This window comes from Culicoides brevitarsis, chromosome 1 (assembly GCF_036172545.1).
Source record: "Culicoides brevitarsis isolate CSIRO-B50_1 chromosome 1, AGI_CSIRO_Cbre_v1, whole genome shotgun sequence".
Classification (NCBI taxonomy): Eukaryota; Metazoa; Arthropoda; class Insecta; order Diptera; family Ceratopogonidae; genus Culicoides; species Culicoides brevitarsis.
Window position 1 is genome coordinate 2,235,715 of NC_087085.1, and position 14,272 is coordinate 2,249,986.

General features: G+C 21.3%; 1 protein-coding gene across 4 annotated transcripts in view; it reads left to right on the forward strand.

Moving 5' to 3' along the window:
• The first annotated feature begins 500 nt into the window (after positions 1-500).
• Positions 501-14,272, forward strand: part of LOC134829558 (zinc finger protein 37) — a 30,600-nt gene continuing 16,828 nt past the window's right edge. For all 4 annotated transcript variants that reach the window (XM_063842665.1, XM_063842674.1, XM_063842685.1 and 1 more), the window contains exon 1: positions 501-613. The gene's annotated coding sequence lies outside the window, so the exon portion shown is untranslated. The remainder of the gene's footprint in view (positions 614-14,272) is intronic.

The window sequence follows — 14,272 nt, forward strand, 5'->3', positions numbered from 1 at the left end:
TGAATTATTGCAAAACATCAACTACAAGAAAAACTTGTGAAAAAATATTTTTTCATTTATTTTAAATAAATAAAATAAAACATTAACTTTATTTTATTAATAAAAAAAACAAACAATTTAAAAAAAAATGCAGTGAAGAAAAAGAAAATTATTATTTATAATTTTTCACGTGCACACGAAAAATAAAAAAAAGTTCGACAAGTTTTTCACACGTAAAAAATTAAAAAAAAAATCTTCGAACAATTAAAAAGTGTGAAAAAAATATTTTTCATTTTTGGAAAAACTTTTGTGTGCATCGACAAAAAATAAATAAAAAATATTATTTGAACATTTGGACAAACAATTAATTTTTTTTGATGAATAAAAAAAAATGTAAATAAAATCACGAGAGAAAAAAAAATTAAATAAAAAAGATTGAACAAAAATTTGTGTAAATATTTTCGGATAACACTAAATATTTGAAATATTTTAATTAGTGTCGCATCTGAGTTTTTCAATTTTTGAACATATAATATATTAAATATATAAGATACAAAAAAAAATTAAAAAAAATATTTTTTTGAAAAAATAAAAAGAACGGAAGAGTACGGGAAATTTAATGATCAAGTTAAAGGTAAGAAATTTTTTATTTTTTAAATTAATTTAATTTTTATAAAAATATTTTGAAAAAAATTTGATTAAAAATTATTACCTGTCAAAAATTCCCCAAAGACAAAAAAAAGGCAGTAAAAATCCATCCAGTTTCAAATATTTTTGCTGCTCGAGCCATGTACGTACGAAGCGAAGTACATAAAATTATTGATTTTAACATTAAGGTCTTAAAATGCATTTTTGCCATTTGTTATTCCATAGAGAACTTATGTTGATTTGTACGTGCAGTAAATGCGGGATACTGTTGGCGTGTGGTGCATGGAAAATTTTAGCACAAAAATATTTTCATTCGCTACGAAGTGAGTTGTAGAACTTGAATTTTAATACATTTAACAGCATCCAGATTATTTGTGTTATCTCGTGTGTGCGAGTATTTCTGACTAGATTTGTACAGTTAACTAAGTAAGAGCAGAGAGTTTCGTAAGAAAGATAGATAAATTGGTTGTGGTAAAGGATAAAATATTTTTTTTTCGTATGCAAAACGAGAGCTTTTTGAGGATATTTATTGCTCGCAAGTGCAATAACACATCATCAATTTTATTGTCCAGACATGAATTTGATTTTGCGGTTTTTCATCCTAATTTCAGTTCTGTTCTGTCTCTGGTTGGATGCATATCGAAACTTTTGAAATTTATTTTGAAAACCACAGTTTAATCCTCCCGCATCAATTTCATGCATGCAATGTGTCAATATCCACTTATAATTTTTTTTCCAATTCAGACCCAAACGTTTTGAGGTACGTCACATGCGCGTATCTACAAAAAAAATAAAAATAAAAAATGCAGCAGTCACATCTCATTCCAATTGGTTTTATCACAAAAATATATTTTTTTTATATATCACATAAAAATATATAACAATAACACACAAAAAATAAAATAAAATACAGGTGAATTGGAGTGAGGTTGGATGCCCGTCGATTCTGATGGCTTTTCATTTGCACGAAAAATATATAAAAAAAAATTGGTTTGAATTAGCGAGTGATTTTGGTTGGAGTATATATGTTTGTTAAAAAAATTTTAATTTTTAAAAAATTATAAAAAAAATATTGATTAATTTTTATAAAATATTATTGTAAAATAAAATAAAATTATATTTTTTAAATTAAAATATTAATGTTTGAAAAAATTTAAATTTAAGAATTAAAAAAAAATAAAATTTTATTTAAAAAAAAATATAGGTAATAAATTAATATGAATAATTATAATACATTAATACGTTTTAAAAAATATAGAACAAAAAATTCAAAAATTTAACAAAATAAAAAAAGTTATCATTACATACCTATGTCCTATATTATATAAATTTTGGTAATTTTGTTTTTAAATAAATAAAATAAATTATTGAATAAAAAATAAATTAAATAAAATTAATTTTTTAAATAAAAAATATAATGACAGTTCAATTTTAAATAGTTAAATTAAAATTTGTTTAAAAAATTTTATTTCGTTAATTTAATTTTAAAATTTATTTAAAAAATTTAAATTCGTTATTTTTTATATTTTTTGTAGCATAACTTATACAAATATATTTTTTAAAAAATAAATATCAATATTTTATCAAAGTAAAAATATTATTAAATTAATTTTTTGTATAATTATTTTTTCTAAATTATAATTAAAAATTAGTTTCTTTAAAAAAAATATAATACAAATATTTATTTATATTTAAAATTTTAAAAAATTTTTATATTAATTTTTATTAAATTAAAATTTTATTTTTTATTTAATTATTTAATTTTAAAAAATTAAAAAAAATAATAATTTATATTTAAAATAATATTTTTACTTTGATAAAATTTTGATAATAAAAAATATATTTATATAAGTTATGTACAAATGTTTAAAAAATATTTAAATTGTTGAAAAATAACAAAAAAAAATTTTGAATAATTTTTTTAAATTAAATTATTTTAACAAATTTTACTTTTAAATTTTAATTTATAAAAAAAAAATAAAACTTACATATAATTTCTGACCAAAAACAATATTTTATAAAAAAACATAGAACAATAATACAAAAATACACACATGCATGTTGTTGGTCGGATCGGGATGAATGCCATCAGGAAATATTTTCGGTGTACTCACATTTTTTTCCTCTACAAAAAAAAAATATTTATTTTTTTCATTATTATTTTTCGTCCTCTACATTGAACATACATGGACAGAGTAATATAATCCTTTGTATACAACATACATCATACACTTATAACATATATGATATATGTTGGGAGGCTGCATTTCATTTTCACTCCTTCCCATTGCCACGCACTCTCTCCCCATTTATTTTAATTTAAATGTCCGATTTTTGCACAGTGACGCGGAAAAATTCGCCCGTACACAAAAATTAATAATACAATATTTATAGGCTGGGATGTGCACTTAATATTATTATACATACCTTCATGTTATATTATTGGCATTTTTTGAACGTCACGTCGTGATTATATCTGAAAATACATATTTTTTTAAATTAAAATGAAAATTAAAAAAAAAACTCACATGAAAGGGGTTGTTCAATTAAAATAATGTACCAATAATAATATTATTATCGAGTCGTGATGCATAATGTTATTTTTTGGACATTTAAATATATTACGTGGGGTAATGTATTCGAACGGGGGATGATGTCCAATCTGTGATGGGGATGCAAATTATGTGTCTGGGATGAATGAATGTTTTATGCTAATGATAAAAATTGTTAATACGAATCATGTTCATATCACATAAAAAATCATATATGATGCAAAAAATTTTAATTATATTATTTTTTCGAGGGGTTTCGTAAAAATAAATTTTTAAATTGATTTTTTTTCGTGTTTGGGTTTTGGGAGGTAAAAAAAGGGTTACCGCTGACATGACGTGATTTTTAATTTTTTTTTGTTAAAATTAAAAATTAATGAATAAAAAGTAAAAAAGAAACAATTAAAATTATACAAAATATGAACAAAAACGAAATAAATGCAAAAACAAAGGAAAATATGAATGATGATGCCTTTGTTAACGATCGCATGTCAAATGACGTTGCACACAATAAAAGCAAAACAAAGACGATGCAGTTTTGCTAACAAAACGGGCGTGCAACACTTGCATAGTAATTAGGTGTGAATGCGATTTTTTAATGATTTCTGCGTTAATTATTCGTAAAAACTTCAAAAAGGGACTAAATGATGTTGATATTTATTTTTAAAATAATATATTTTTTAAATTTTTTTTAAATATTTTTTTTTAAATAATGAAAATTATTTTTTTTAATTAAATAAAATTTATTAAGTAAAAAATTTAATAAAATATAAAAAATATTTTTTTTTTTTTATAAAATTTAAAAAAAAATAAAATTAAATTTTTTTTTAAATTTTACTTATGAAATAATAATTTTAAAATTAAAATTTTTAAAAATAATTAAATTTAATTTTAAAAAATTTTAAAAATTAGAAGTTTAAAAAAAATAAGGATTTTTATTAAATTATTCAATTTATATTAAAAAACAATTAAATTCTATTTAAAAAAATTAATTTAAACTAAAGATTTTTTTTAATAAAGAAAATGTTTTATTAAAAAAATTATTTCACTTATAAAAAATAAATAAAAATATTCGAAATAAAAAAATACAAATGAAAAATAAATTTTTTTTTGAAAAAAAAATTAAAAAATTTAAAAAAAAATTATTTAAATTAAATTAATTCTATTTTTTGATATTTTTAAAATTAATTATTTTAGTTATAAAAAATAAAATATTAAAAAAAATTATGAAAAGTTAAAAAAAAATTCTTAAATTTTTAAAAATTTAAAAATTAAATTTTTAATTTTTTTAAAAAATTTTAATTATTATTTTAAATAATAATTATGAAAAATTTTTTTAAATGAAAAAAAAAATATTCAGAATAATTTATAAAAAAAATTATAAATAAAAAAAAAATATCACGACAAAGCCAAAAAGTTCACAGTTCAACAAATTTTATAAACTCTCTTATTAGTACCGAACAACTTCTAAAACAAAAAACCATGAAAGCTCTTTCAGCGAATTTCTTTTCATTAAAAACCATAACAAAACAACTTTAATCCTTTTGAACCGCTTCCTTTATTCCTATATATTTTGTTTTGATCGCACTTTCGTTGCAAATTTTTTTTTTCTATATTTTTTTTTTGTTTCGCAAACTTCCACAAAGATCACGAACGACAACGAAAAAAAAATTGTACATAGAAAAAATCTCGTGTGTGCTGCAGCTGCAGATTGAATTAAGTTACGAGTGAAATGAAAATGCTCTTCATTCATGGTCGAGAGTTTATGTTTGGTAGTTGGAGCGAAAGTGAAGGAAAAAGAAAAAAAAATCTTTTAGTTTTTAGCTTGGTTTATTATTATTTTTTATTTTTATGAGGGAAATGATGATGAAGGGTTTGAAAAATGGAAAAATTTCGCGAATAATAGTTTTAAGGGGACTAAAAGCTGCTTCCTTTGTAGGCTTAAAAGCCTTTTTGTTTCTTAAAATCCTTTGAAAAAAATAATTATTTCTGCTGAAAAAATATTTTTTGACGCGCGATTTTTTAATGAGCTCCGTAAATCTCACACGTTTTGTTTTCACTTTTTTTGTTCATTAAAAAAAAAATTATGGACTTTTCCGAACTTTTCTCTTAATAACAAAAAAAAGTGAAGAAAAGTTAAATAGTTTTTTTTTTCTCATATATTTTTTTTATCCAAGCAGACTGTTTTCCAAGAAGGAACACAAAGTATATAAAAAAATTACTACCAAGCGACATGCAGAAAAAAACAACAACAACAACTAAATTGTTACGAACTAGTTTTAATATACATTCGGAGAACGTTTTAAAATAGTCACTTCATTTTCGTGTCGCTTATATAAAATAAAAAAAAAATCTCGAACGATAAAAAAAGGAGACAAACTTTTAAAACTATTTCAAAGTTTTGCAAAGTTTTGGCATGCATGGAGAAAAAATGTTCACATGTAACGTATTGTGAAAGAGTTTGCATAAAAAAGCATTAAAAATACCAAAAGATAAATAAACAGAATGATAAATGGAGCAATACTAATCTGATATTTTTTGTTGTTGTTGTGCAGGAACCTTAGAATATTTTCATTGTTTTTTTGTTTGTTCACTTCGCCTTCTACATATGACATGACATTGATTAAATGTCGGTCCTTAATTTCATTTCCACATGAATGCAACAGAATTCAACGACGACATGTAATTGTTGTTATGTAGAAAAAAACAGGAGAAGATGACAACGAGCGATGTCGATAAAAAATTTTTGTTGACAAAAAATCGAAGAGAAATGATTTGTACGTTTCTAAAAAAAATATTTTAAAAATTATCGAACAAAAATTTTTTAAAAATTAAAATACTGAAAATTTCGATGAATTAAAATTTATTTTTTAAATTATTAAATATTTTTTATTATTAAATTTTTATATAATTAATTATTTAATTGAGAAATTAAATAAATAAATAATTAATTTTATTAAATTTTTTACAAAATAATGACAAATTAAATAATTTTAAAAAGTTAACAAAAAATAAATAAACAAAAAAAAATTTTTTTTAAAAAATTAAATTAAAAATTAAATTTTAAAAATAAATTTTTAATAAAATTTTTATTTTTTGATAAAATAATTTTAAATAAATAATTTTTTATCTAATTTTTCGTTAAAATTAATTTAAAATTATATATTTTGTTTGAAAAAAGTTTTTTTATATTTTAAAAATTTTTTATTAAAAAAATTCTTTAGTTTAAATCAAAATTTATAAAATTTAAAAAATATAATAATAAAAATAAAATAAATTTTCAATTAATTTAATAAATTTTAATTTATTTTTAAATTATAAAAAAAATTAACGTTATAAACTTTAATAAAAAAAGTAAAATTTACTTACATTTATTTATAAATTACAAAAAAAAGAATAATAAAAATTTAATTTATAAAATTAAAAAAATAAAATGAATAAAATAAAATATATTAAAAAGTGTTAATTTAAATAATTAAATAAAACAAATTTTCTACAAACAAAACAAGTTTTGAAAAATGTTAAAAAAATATTAAAATAAAATTAAATAAAAAAATATTTTAAAAAAATTCAACGAAAAAAAAAATTAAAAATCCAGTTAAGTTATTTATATCTCAACAACTCATGAAAATTTTTCTATCCCCATATCGATCGATCAAGAAAAAAATTAAGGACAAAAATTCCATCGAACATGCACATATTTTCAATATTTGATTTGTAACTTTTTAAAAAAATTTCTGTTAGCAACACAGAAAAAAAAATCCTGTCGGAAAAAAACATTTATTAAATAAATGAATGTGTGAGGGAGAGAAACTGCCCGCGTTATGTATGATTGTCACTCAAACCACTCCTGTCTGCCGATCAGCGGCGATTATTTCGCGTTTTTCCACATGATATTATGAAAAAGGGGTGAAACTGTATTTTGTATTTGCCAAAATTGATAAAAAACAAAAAAAAAATGTCATTTCCGAAATTCAGCAGCTCATCATTATTATTACTGTCTCATCCCATTTTTTTTTTTTTTTTTGTCTGCACCTGACGTGCAATCTCTTGTTTGTTTGATTGTTTGATCATGATAAAATTCTTTTATATAGTCACATTATTTATTTATTTATTTTAATAGAGAGACAGACTAAAAAATTTTTTTTTTGAAGAATAAATTCGAATGAATTCCGTAAATAAATAAATAAATAAAAAAATAAATACGGAAAAATTTTTTTTTGATAGAGTTTCCGTGAAATAAAAAAAAATATTCATTTATTTATTAAAAAAAAAATATTTAAAAAAAAAATTCGGCGTCTATGAAAAATAAAAATATTAAAAATTTCGCGTCCCATGTTTGTATGCATTTTAAATGTCACAATTTTTATAATAAATGTACAAAATATATATTATACACGCCAAAAAAAGAACTAAATACCTTCACATGTCGCGCGCGTCGTCGTACACATTTGGGCGGTGCATTTTCCCATATTATTAATGGTATATAACATTAAGGTCTTTTTGCGTTTGGTATGATGTGATGGGGACGCCTCATGCCATTTTCCATCGTCGTCAACAAACAAACTGCATAAAAAGACCTTCAACTTGTACTCGCGTACGGCTTTTCTCTCATTTTCCATTGAAGAGAAAACATTTCCAACGCTCCCGTACACGAAATTCGAGGAAAATCGGCTTATCTGAGTGAATTTTGTGTGTGTGGGTGAGAGTAATAGCCTTTGCCGTTGATAATAAACATAAAATGCATTTGATATTTCATGAGTTCATGTGCATTAGTTGCCTGTTCCGTGTATCATTACTATCCTTCTCCTCGTTGTCGTACATGAAAGGTCGGTTTTTTTGGATAGGGATATCTATAACATCAGATATATAACATATAACATTATAATGGTTGCTTGTAGTATAGGAGAAAAGTAAAGGTTTCGTCATCGACTTGGATTTTTCGGGGGGTATTGATAGATGAACAGCAGATAGATTACTAATGGGTGAATTTATATATATAAAAGTTATAATATAGGCACTTACTCTACAACATATATCATATATATATATATAATATATAAATATATATATTTATTTGTGGAAATGAGTTTGCGCGCGTCTCCCTTCGAATTCCTTTGAAAATTTGTTGTTTCAAATCAAAAGGTGAATGAAAATATTTTTTTTTTTTGTTTATCGTCATCATCATACAAAAAATATATATGTTGTAGCTTATGATTAACTGAAAACATTAAACATGCAAAAATTATATTTTGGAGTCAATGACTCGTCAAGGAGGTACCGAGACATTCATTTTTCATAGAGGTTAATAGACTTTCACTCCGCGCGCGTCAATCACAGAGAAAAAGGATGATTTTTATTTATTAAAAGAAAAAATGTGCATGGCGCCTATTTTCTACCACAAATGTTTATGTTCTCACGACGAGATCATAGACAACAACAAAAAAAAAGTAGAACAGAATTTTTATTTATTTTCCAATCGAATAAAAAAAATTTAAGATGAAAATACTGACCTTAGACAAGACATAAAATATTCATCTTCTGTCCAATTTCTTTCGGTTCGTACGGAATTTATGTGCACGAGAGAGTAAATAAATATAAAAATATATTTTTTGGGTTTTTTTTTCGTTTTTTGTACGAATAAGAGCAACAGAGAGAATATTGTTTATTTTTTGGAATCGAATGTAGGTTATTTACAAACAAAATGTATAAAAGTTTGAATTGTCAAAACATTCGTTTAAAATTGTATTGAAGCACATAGAAATTCATTTTCTTATCTTATCTGATTAAAATTTCATTTTATTTTATTGTTATGTGAATGACTTCAATTAATGCAGTGACGGAGTTATTTCGATTAATGGGATCGAAAATTTAAAAAGTTTTTGCTTGGTTTGAATTAATTGGAAATTTGATTAAATTTTATTTTTTAATTTTATTTTATTTTTTAATAAAATTTTTAAATTTTAGTAAATTTTATAAAAATAAAAAATTATTGAACAAAAAAATAATTAAAAAATAATTTAAAAAATTAAAAAAATCTTTTTTGATTTATTAATTTAAAAATTAAATAAGATAATTTAAAATTTTAATAATTTATAAAAAAAAAAATTTATTCGATTTTTAAAAAATTTTGTTTATTAAAAAAATTATTGAAATAAATTAATTTTTATTTAAAAAAAAAATAATTAAAAATCTAAAAAAAATATTATTAAAAAAATTATATATTTAATTAATTAGTATATTTTTAATATTTATTAAAATAATAGTTAATTAGAACTTTTAAGATAAATTTTAAAATATAAAAAAAACTTTTTAATTTTTTAATAATTTAGAATTTAATTAAAGAAATCAATAAAATAAATTAATAACTTATTAATTTTTTTTATTATGTTTTAATTATCAAATTTTGTTTATTAAAAAAAAATGATTGAAAAATTTAAATTTTTTATTTAAAATTAAATTATTAACCGAAAATTAATTATTAATTTTAAAAATAATTAAAATATTGTTATCAATTAATAAAATTATTATTTAAAAATTATTAATTAATTAATTTAAACAAATTATCCAAAAAATATGTTTTTATGTGCTCAATTTTACATTTAATAAATTTTAATTTAAAACAAATTAACTATTTTTTTCTGAATTTTTATTTTTTGTAAAATTAATTTTCAAGTTTTAATAAATTATTTAAAAAATATAACAATTAAAATAAAATTATAAATATAAAGTTATTAAAATATATAATTTTTAATCTATTTTAATTTTTAATTAAACGACGTTATTTTTTTTTATTTTTTTTTAACGGGACTAAAAAAATTATAAAACTAAAGAACACCTCTGAATAGTTACATATATATTATCAATCCATTATATATTATTATTACAAAATTAAAAAAATACAATTCCCATTTTAAATTGTGTGATCCTTATCTAATTGATTGCAATTAACAATTTATACGCGCAGTCTCGAAATTAAATTACAATCCTCCTAAACGATTCATCATTATAAATCTTTGCAGATTTTAATATAATAATACATCAGATGCACTTGAAGAAAAAAAAGTGTAATAAAATATATTTTAATATAAATTTATTGTTATTATCATTAATTTATGTGTAACATTTATAACAATATATTTATATATTTTAATCATAATATAAAATATATATTTTAACAAAGCAATTTGATCTCATAAAACACCTTTCTTTCTTCTCTCTTCTACAACAATGCAACGCGATACTTTCTCATGTAGCCGCCGCCGCCCAATTATAATCCTGTAACAAGTCTCAAATTTATTGTGATGCTAAATAAAATGTACTTTATATAATAACAATAAACCTCATATACGGCGCAAAAAATGGGCAATTTTAAATACAAAATGAAATGAAATAAAATAAAATTAAATGCGAATTAATTGAAGTAAAATGTGTATCAGTACTTGTTATCTTTTATTATTATTATGCATCATTATTCACACAATCTTGCGTATTATTTATATATTTTATATATTTAATACAACTTTAACTTATGAATCATATATAATGCACAATTTTTCGAGTGTATCGAAAACCCAAACTATCGAAGGTGTTATTATTTGCACCTGATGAGTGCTTGTCTGCGGCACAGCGTGTAAAAATTTATTTTATTTCGCCGTGTTTTTTTTTATTATATTACCATCATCATACAAACACACAAAATATATATTATTAAGAACAATATCTGTTTCATTCAAGTGTGTGACGGGTCTGTGTGTGAAAATAAAAACACATTTGTGTGTACATTTACGATGATATTTACGATTATTTTTATTATTATTATTATAACTCTGTAGCTCTAAAGTAACGAAAATGCATTTACTGCCGCTTTTTTTCAAACGATGACGATTATTATTATTATTATTAAAAAAAATACAACGTGCAACTGGAAAAAAAGAACAACATTTATATGACTTTATCAAAAATCAAATTCTTTTTTAATGTGAGAAAGAAGCAAAAATTTAATCCTTTAACAACAAAAAGCGGCACCGTTTAAAATTTACGATGACAAAAATTATTGCTGATTATAGAGGAAGCTTGCGCAGCGATGAAAGTGTAACCAAGACACGAAAAAAATTACACGAATTTTTTGTTTCTGATTTGTTGCGGGAACAAAATGACCTACATAAAAAATTCCGGAAATTGTGAATTTTTTTCCAATTATTATCTTGTTACATGTGATTGAATTGTGAATTAAATGACAAATGCAGTGAATTTTTTAAAGTTTTTTTTTGTTTTAGGCTGAAACAAAGAAAATAAATGTTTCATTTTGAAAAAAAAAAAAATTTCTTATTAAAAAAAAAAATAAAATTTTGAAAAAAAATAATTTAAATTTTATTTCAAAAAAAAAAATAATTTTAAATAATTTTTTTTAAACAAATTTTAAATTTTAAAATTTTTTTTTTTTTTAATTTTATAAATTTTTAAATAAATTTTATTTTAAAAAAATTAATTTTTTATTTTTTATAATTTATATTAAAATTAATTATTTAATTAAAAAATATTAAAAAGGATTAAATAAAGTTTTAAATTTTTATTTAAATTATTTAATTTTTAAATTTAAAATTTATTTTTTAATTTTATTTTTAATAATTTCATAATGTTTGAATATTAATTTTTTTATAATTCAATAATTATTTTAATTTTAACTGAATTAATTTAATTTTTATTAGTAATAAAGAAAATTTTTCAAATTTTTAAATTTTTTTTTTAGTTACAATTTTTCTAAAAAATCTAAAATTTCAAATAAAAAATTTTTAAAAAATAAATTAATGAACAAAAATAATAAATTTTCATATAAAATAATTTGAATTAGCAAAAAAGCGAATTTCAAATTTTTTAACGGTAAATTTTTTGAAATTACATTTCATGAATTTTTGATGAATTTTTTCAAATAAACAAAAAATTTAAAATAATAATTTTTTAAATAAAAAAATTTAAAAAAATTTAAAATTAAGTTTTTAAACAACTGAATTTTAAAATTTTTTTTAAAAAATCTCAAAAAAAAAAATGAAACATTTTAAAAAATCTCACCTGCCTAACTTTCCTTCATAATCACATTAATTTCTGTAATTTCATTGTTTCATACCGAAAATGACGCAACACACCCGAAAAATTGTCGCGTCTGTTTCGAAAATTTTCTACTTTAATTACTTTCGATATCATTAATCATAACAGTTTTCTCTCCATAGATCCTTATAAATTACATTTAAAGCTCGTCTATGCGAGGCAATCTTCATCAATTTATTTTGTTGTTTTTCGCCACATGCATCGAAAAATTGAATCTCATGCAGCTCCTCAAAAATTCCTCGTCGATGCAATTTTTACAATCAATCTTCTGTTTTTTTTTCGTGACTAAAGCTCCGAGTTGCAAAAAAAAAACTAAGAAAAACTCCTTTTTCAAAAGATTTTGATTAATCACTTCCATACATAATCAATCTATTTCAGTCGCTGTATTGAACTTATAAATAAAAATAGTTTAAAAGCGTCGTCGTCATTGTCGCTGCGTTAAAAAAAAAGAAACAAAATCTCGAGAAAAGTCCTTGCTTTTGAATGAATGAATGATGGAGTGCTACTCAGTTTTTCTTTATTCTTTACAACAATAATAATAAGGGCGGAAAAAATTGCATGACGAGAAAAATGATGCATTATACGGAAAAATTGCAAACAATCGCAAAAATACAAGAAAAACACTTTTATTTCTTTTTTCCGATAAGAAAAGTGCAATTTTTCAAACCAACATCAAATATAACAATAAAAATATGTATAATATATAATAAAATATGATGACGGATAAAAATTAAAATTATTGAAGTTTTTGATAGAAAAATAAAAAAAAAATATAAAAATTGAGAAAATTCTTTACAAGGACTAACGTCGCCACTTTTCCTCGGTTATTGTTGAATTTTCTAACAAAACAATATTTTAAAATTTTATTATATATAAAAAAAATAAACATATAGATTTATATTTATTTATTTATTTTTTTTTAATATTGGGCGTCTATAAAATTATTTTTTTATTAGAAAACGCGATTTTTAAACATTTTTGTACATTTTTCAGCATTTTTATTGCATTTATTGCAAATACTCAACATAAAAATGCATCCTTCAGCATCATATATATTTATATATGTTGTATAAAAGTATATGAAAAAAATCCTTACAATGCTTTTTTAATCTTTTTCTATCCAATTTTATGACGCTCTTTCGTCGTCTCGTGTACTTTATCCGGAAAATGATGATTCAACAGTTTTCTTAATGTTATTTACGTTGCGCCGTGCGATAAAATGATGAAAAAAACTGTTGAACATCATTTTTGCTTTGACACAAATCATGTAAATGTTCTTCGGGATTTTTTTTCTTCTTGTTTATTTCTTCATTTTTTTCCTCATACAGGAACTAAGAGCTAAAATAAAATAAAAGAAAAAAAAATTAAATCCCATTTCTGTCATATCAGCATTTTGGCACACGATTGCTTTAAGCACTTTTTATTGTTGTTTACGCCTTTATGAGACTTTAAACGTATTTTTACTGCATTTCGTGTTATTTTAATAATAGGCTGAAAGTTTTAAATTTTTTTTATTTATTTATTAAATAATAATCCCAAATTAATTCAAGTTGGTCACGGACCACCCCGCGTGCATGTTATGTCCCATTATTACATTTTTTGATGATGATTAAAAATAAAAATTAAAAAAAAAATGTACAAAATGCGATTAAAATATTTTTTTTTAATTTTTTCTTTCTCAAAAACAAATCGAGAGAACACCATTAAAATTAAAAGCTTACACTTAAATTTATTCAATAACAATATTTTTTGGGTTGTTTTCGGAAATGCCTGCATTAAGTATTGCTTTAACCTGTCACGCTGATCGCTGATATCTGACTTTTTCGGTCACACTCTATATTTTGCTCTTATGATAAAAATATAAAAGTTATTCTTTAAAATAAAATAAAATTAAGGGGTTTTAAAAACAAATATTCACTTACGAGAAACGACAAGAAATTTCGCCTGATATGACGAAACACGACACAAATTGCCTCTAAGGTGATTTG